The 7,012-nt window shown below is 38.1% G+C and overlaps 1 long non-coding RNA gene across 1 annotated transcript in view; it reads left to right on the top strand.

Annotated features, from left to right (window-relative positions):
• Window positions 1-647: 647 nt before the first annotated feature.
• Window positions 648-7,012, top strand: part of LOC141582836 (uncharacterized) — a 452,087-nt gene continuing 445,722 nt past the window's right edge. The window contains exon 1 of the long non-coding RNA XR_012515751.1: window positions 648-742. This is a non-coding gene — a long non-coding RNA (uncharacterized LOC141582836). The remainder of the gene's footprint in view (window positions 743-7,012) is intronic.

Genomic DNA, 7,012 nt, shown 5'->3' with positions numbered 1-7,012 from the left:
GGTTTTGACAGTCACCAAAAATAGCTTGAGTGGCCTGAATAAAGCATCAGACATTTATCAATCTCCTTAAGTAATCATTTTTTTCCCGATATAATATAAAAAAGTTTACTTTTTTATTAAAATTTTGGGACACTTTCTTGAAAATTCATTTTTACTTAGTTCAGAAAAATTTGTTCTTTTTCTGGTTTAGATACTGGCTCAGTGAAAAGATTCATTTCAATAGATTTTGTTTTAATATGCTCATGAATCTTAGAGCTAGGAGGAGCCTCTTTAATGATACCAGAGTATTTTTTTTTTAATTTAAAATCAACAAGAGAAGGAGATGGGGTATTTCAGAAGAAAAGAATACAACAAAGATATAAAAAGTTGGGAACGGTGCTAAAGGAGAACTGGAAATTAACTCTGGGATGTGGCAAAGCATCTATAACAACAATCTGCATTTCACAGCAAGTGATACTTATAGTCCATTGACTACCACTGAAAAGGAGTTCCCAGTAAAGGATGTGCATAATAAATTAGGCCACCTAAGCATTGTTGGCAGTCACATCCAACCACATCATATCCCTGGATAAATGTGTTCTGCTTATACCAACTCTAGCAGGAACTCAGACAGCTAATGTGTATGTGTTTTTGTAGGTAAAAAGCTGGAACATCTTCCTCACTAGATAACCATGATGTGAACACTCAGAGCTCCTTCTCCGCATTTTCTACCTCAAACCCTACTGTGTGCAGTCAACACAAGGTAAGAGCTTATATACCTACTTTATACTTTTTCTCATAATGGGAAATAAAATCAAAGAGCTGTTCCTTAAGGCCAACTAGTTGTTCGATTTTCAGAGATTTTGCTAGAATTGAAAACAAAGTTTCACTGAAATCTTCAAGGAAGCACAGAACTCCCCTTCCGCATTAGCTTGGGTAGAACTTACTTTGAACAGGTTAATCTAAAAGAATAAAGCTAAGGAAGTTGGTTTCTAAACTTTGTTTATTATTTCTCTCTAAGGACCTCATCGACTAACCTCTCATATTTTTTTGCTAATCTTTATTTCTGAGTTTTTCTTAGCAATTGCACATCCTGTAGTGACAATTTCCTTCATTAATTCTTTTGGGAAAAAGTAGTGTAAGATAAGTCACACGTGTTTCCTTGACTTAAATAGAACTTTTGGAATCAGGATGCACTTGTTCTGTCTCCAGTGAAGAAAAGTTGTGACCAAGAAATTCCAGGTGCAGCTGGATAGCCAACAACTTGTACTCATGTACAAATGCTATACTTTTGTTTGACTAATGCAGTGGCTCTTTAAAAAAAAAATACTCATCTGTATACTAATGAGCATGCACTGGTTCTTATACTCTGATTTTGAACAGGGTTAAATATTTAAGATTTTAATTTTCTCTTCTCTTTATTGCGACATATTTTACATACCAAAAAAGTTAATTTACCAGTTTTTTTAAACTATAAGTTCTGGGGTACATGTGCAGATCATGCCGGATTGTTGTATAGGTATACACATGCCAGGGTGGTTTGCTGTATCCACCCCCCCATCACCTGCATTAGGTATTTCTCCTTATGCGATCTCTCCCCAATTCCCCTACCCCTGCTAACCCTCCCCTAGCTCTCCCACCCCGCAACAGGCCCCAGTGTGTGATGTTCCCCTCCCTGGGTCCATGTGTTCTCATTTTCAACACCCACTTATGAGTGAGAACATGCAATGTTTGGTTTTCTGTTCTTGCGTCAGTTTGCTGAGAATGATGGTTTCCAGCTTCATCCATGTCCCTGCAAAGCACATAAACTCATCCTTTTTTATGGCTGCACAGTATTCCATGGTGTATATGTGCCACATTTTCTTTTTCCAGTCTATTATTGATGGGCATTTGGGTTAGTTCCAAGTCTTTGCTATTGTAAACAGTGCCACAATGAACATACATGTGCATGTGTCTTTATAACAGAATGATTTATAATCCTTTGGGTATATACCCAGTAATGGGATTGCTGGGTCAAAGGAATTTCTATTTCTAGGTCCTTGAGGAATTGCCACACTGTCTTCCACAATGGTTGAACTAATTTACACTCCCACCAACAGTGTAAAAGCATTTCTATTTCTCTGCATCCTCTCCAGCATGTGTTGTCTCCAGATTTTTTTAATGATTGCCATTCTAACTGGTGTGATATGGTGTCTCATGTAGTTTTGATTAGCATTTCTCTAATGACGAGTGATGATGAACATTTTTTCAAATGTTTGTTGGCTGCATAAATGTCTTCTTTTGAGAAGTGTCTGTTAATGTCCTTTGCCCACTTTTTGATGGTGTTGCTTGTTTTTTTTTCTAGTCAATTTGTTTATGTTCTTTGTAGATTCTGGATATTAACCCTTTGTCAGATGGGTAGATTGCAAATTTTTTTTCCATTCTGTTGGTTGCATGGTTCAGTCTAATGATTGTTTCTTTTGCTGTGCAGAAGCTCTGGAGTTTAATTAGACCCCATTTGTCTATTTTGGCTTTTGTTGCCATTGCTTATGGTGCTTTAGTCATGAAGTCCTTGCCTATGCCTATGTCCTGAATGGTATTGCCTAGGTTTTCTTCTAGGGTTTTTAGGGTGTTCGGTCTTATGTTAAAATATTTAATCCATCTGGAGTTAATTTTGTATAAGGTGTAAGGAAGGGGTCCAGTTTCGGCTTTCTGTACATTGCTAGCCAGTTTTCCCAACACCATTTATTAAATAGGGAATCCTTTCCCCATTGCTTGTTTTCATCAGGTTTGTCAAAGATCAGATGGTTGTAGATGTGTGGTATTATTTCTGAAGCCTCTGTTTTGTTCCATTGGTCTACATATCTCTGTTTTGGTACTAGTACCATGCTGTTTTGATTACTGCAGCCTTGTAGTATAGTTTGAAGTCAGATATCATAAGGCCTCCAGCTTTGTTTTTTTGGCTTAGGATTGTCTTGGCTATGTGGGCTCTTTTTTGGTTCCATATGAAGTTTAAGTTGTTTTTCCCAATTCTGTGAAGGTCAATGATAGCTTGATGGGGATAGCATTGAATCTATAAATTACTTTGGGCAGTATGGCCATTTTTACCATATTGATTCTTCCTAACCATGAGCATGTCTTGTTTCAATTTGTTTGTGTCCTCTCTTATTTCCTTGAGCAATGGTTTGTAGTTCTCCTTGAAGAGGTCCTTTATATCCCTTGTTGTATTCTTAGGTATTTTATTCTCTTTGTAGCAATTGTGAATGAGAGTTCACTCATGATTTGGCTCTCTGTTTGTCTGTTACTGGTGTGTAGGAATACTTGTGATTTTTCACATTGATTTTGTATCCTGAGACTTTGCTGAAGTTGCTTATCATTTTAAGGAGATTTTGGGCTGAGATAATGGGATTTCCACATATACAATCACATCATCTGCAAATAGAGACAATTTGACTTCCTCTTTTCCTAATTGAATAACCTAATTTCTTTTTCTTGCCTGATTGCTCTGGTCAGAATTTTCAGTACTGTGTTGAATAGGACTTGTGAGAGATGGCACCCTTGTCTAGTGCCAGTTTTCAAAGGGAATGCTTCTAGTTTTTGTCCATTCAGTATGATATTGGCTGTGGGTTTGTCATAAATAGCTTTTATTATTTTAAGATATATTCCACTGATGCCTAGTTTATTGAGAGTTTTTAGCATAAAGGGCTGTTGAATTTTGTTGAACACTTTTTCTGCATCTATTGAGGTAATCATGTGGTTTTTGTCTTTAGTTCTGTTTATGTGATGGATTACGTTTATAGATTTGCATATGTTGAACCAGCCTTACATCCCTGGGATAAAGCAAACTTGATCATGATGGATAAGCTTTTTGATGTGCTGTTGGATTCGGTTTGCCAGCATTTTATTGAAGATTTTTGCATCAATGTTCATCATAGATGTTGGCCTGAAATTTTCTTTTTTAGTTGTATCTCTGCCAGGTTTTGGTATCAGGATGATACTGGTTTAGCAAAATAAGTTGAGGAAGATTCCCTCTTTTTGTATTGTTTGGAATAGTTTCGGAAGGAATGGTACCAGCTCCACTTTGTATGTCCGGTAGAATTTGGCTGTGAACCCCTCTGGCCCTGGTGTTTTTTTGGTTTTGTTTGTTTGTTTGTTTGTTTGTTTTTTTGGTTGGTAGGCTATTAATTGCCGTCTGAACTTCAGACCTTGTTATTGGTCTATTCAGGGATTCAACTTAGTCTTGGGTAGGTGTAAGTGTCCAGGAATTTATCCATTTCTTCTAGATTTACTTGTTTATGTGGATAGAGGTGTTTGTAGTAATCTCTGATGGTAGTTTGTATTTCTGTGCAATTGGTGGTGCCATCCCCTGTATCATTTTTTGTTGCATCAGTTGGATTCCTCTCTCTTTTCTTTTTTATTAGTCTGGCTAGCAGTCTATTTTGTTGCTCTTTCAAAAAAAAAAAAAAAAAAACAGCTCTTGGATTCATTGATTTTTTTGAAGGGTTTTTTGTGTCTCCATCACCTTCAGATCTGCTCTGATCTTAGATATTTCTTGTCTTCTGCTAGCTTTTGAATTTGTTTGATCTTGCTCCTCTAGTTCTTTTAATTGTGATGAGAGGGTGTCAATTTTCTTTGCTTCTCATGTAGGCATTTAGTGCTATAAATTTCCCTCTAGACACTGCTTTAAATGTGTCCCAGAGATTCTGGTACGTTGTGTCTTCATTCTCATTGGTTTTGAAGAACATCATTATTTCTGCCTTCATTTCATTATTTATCCAATAGTTGGATAATCCAGGAGCAAGTTGTTCAGTTTCCATGTAGTTGTGTGGTTTTGAGTGAGTTTCTTAATCCTGGGTTCTAATTTGATTGCCTTGTGATCTAGAGACTTCTTGTTATGATTTCTGTTCTTCTGCATTTGCTGAGGAGTGATTTACTTCCAATTATGTGGTCAGTTTTAGAGTAAATACTATGTGGTACTGAGACCAACGTATATTATGTGGATTAGGGTGGAGAGTTCTGTAAATGTTTATGAGGTCCACTTGGTCCAGATCTGAGTTCAAGTCCTGGATATTCTTGCTAATTTTCTGTCGCATTGATCTGTCTAAGATTGACATTTCTGTCTCATTGATCTGTCTAATATTGACAGTGGAGTGTTAAAGTCTCCCACTATTATTGTGTGGGAGTCTAAGTCTCTTTGTAGGTCATTAAGAACTTGCTTTACGTATCCGGATGCTTCTGTGTTGGGTGTATATATATTTAGAATAGTTAGCTCTTGTTGCATTGATCCCTTATGTAATACCTTTATTTGTCTCTTTTGCGCTTTGTTGGTTTAAAATCTGCTTTATCAGAGACTAGGATTGCAACCCTGTGTGCGTGTGTGTGTGTGTGTGTGTGTGTGTGTGTGTGTTCTCTCCATTTGCTTAGTAAATCTTCCTCCATCCCTTTATTTTGAACCTATGTGTATCTTTGCACATGAGATGGGTCTCTTGACTACAGCACACCAATGGGTCTTGACTCTTTATCCAATATGCCGGTCTGTGTCTTTTGATTGGGGCATTTAGCCCATTTACATTTAAGGTTAATATTGTTATGTGTGAATTTGATCCTGCCATTTTTATACCAGCTGGTTGTTTTGCCAGTTAGTTGATTCAGTTTTTTCATTGTGTCAATGGTCTTTACCATTTGGCATGTTTTTGCAGTGGCTGGTCCTAGTTGTTCCTTTCCATGTTTAGTGCTTCCTTCAGGAGCTCTTGTAAGGCTGGTCTGGTAGGGACAGAATCTCTCAGCAATTACTTGTCCTTAAAGGATTTTATTTCTCCTTCATTTAAAAAGCTTAGTTTGACTGGATATGAAATTCTAGTTTGAAAGTTCTTTTCTTTAAGGATATTGAATATTGGCCCCCAGTCTCCCCTGGCTTGTAGGGTTTCTGCTGAGAGATCTGCTGTGAGTCTGATGGGCTTCCCTTTGTGGGTAACCCGACCTTTCTCTCTGGCTGCCCTTAGCATTTTCCGCTTCATTTCAACACTGGTGAATCTGACGATTATGTGCCTTGGAGTTGTTTTCCTTGAGGAATTTCTTTGTGGTGTTCTCTGTATCTCCTAGATTTGAACGTTGGCCTGCCTTGCTCGGTTGGGAAAGTTCTCCTGGATAATATCCTGAAGGGTGTTCTCCAACTTGGTTTAATTCTAATCTTGCCTTCTCATTTTATTTCATTGAGTTGATCTTAAATTTCTGATATTCTTTCTTCTGCTTGATGGATTCGGCTACTGAAACTTGTTTATGCTTCGTGAAGTTCTTATGCTGTGTTTTTCAGCTCCATCAAGTCATTCATGTTCTTCTCTAAGCAGTTATTCTAGTTAGCATTTCATCTAACCTTATTTCAAGGTTTTTTGTTTATTTGCATTGGTTTAGAACATGTGCCTTTAGCTCAGAGAATTTTATTACCCATCTTCTGAAGCCTGCTTCTGTCAATTCGTCAAACTCATTCTCCATCCAGTTTTGTTCCCTTGCTGGTAAGTAGCTGTGATCCCTTGGAGAAGAGGTGTTCTGGTTTTTGTTGATTTCAGCCTTTTTGCACTGGTTCCTTCCCATCTTCCTGGATTTATCTACCTTTGGTATTTGAAGCTGGTGACTTTCAGATGGGGTCTCTGAGTGGACATCCTTTCTGTTGATGTTGAAGCTATTTTTCTGTTTTTTAGTTTTCTATCTAATGGTCAGGCCCCTGTGCTGCAGGATTGCTGAAGGTCCACTCCAGATCCTGCTTGCCTGGGAATCACCTGTGGGAGCTGGAAAACAGCAAGGATTGCTACCCCTTTCTTCCTCTGGTAGCTTTGTTCCAGAAGGGTAATCACCAGATGTCAGCCAGAATTTTCCTGTATGAGGTGTCTCTTAGGATATATGGGGTCAGGGAGCCACTTGAGGAGTCAGTCTGTCCATTTTTACAGTTCAAGTGCTGTGCTGGGAGCTCTGCTGCTCCCTTCATAGCTGCTGGGCAGGGATGTTTAAGTCTGCAGAAGTGGAAATCACAACCACACCTTTTCTCAGGTGCTCTGTC

This window comes from Saimiri boliviensis, chromosome 2, assembly GCF_048565385.1.
Source record: "Saimiri boliviensis isolate mSaiBol1 chromosome 2, mSaiBol1.pri, whole genome shotgun sequence".
In the NCBI taxonomy this organism is placed as follows: Eukaryota; Metazoa; Chordata; class Mammalia; order Primates; family Cebidae; genus Saimiri; species Saimiri boliviensis.
This window is presented reverse-complemented; position numbering and strand designations above follow the sequence as displayed.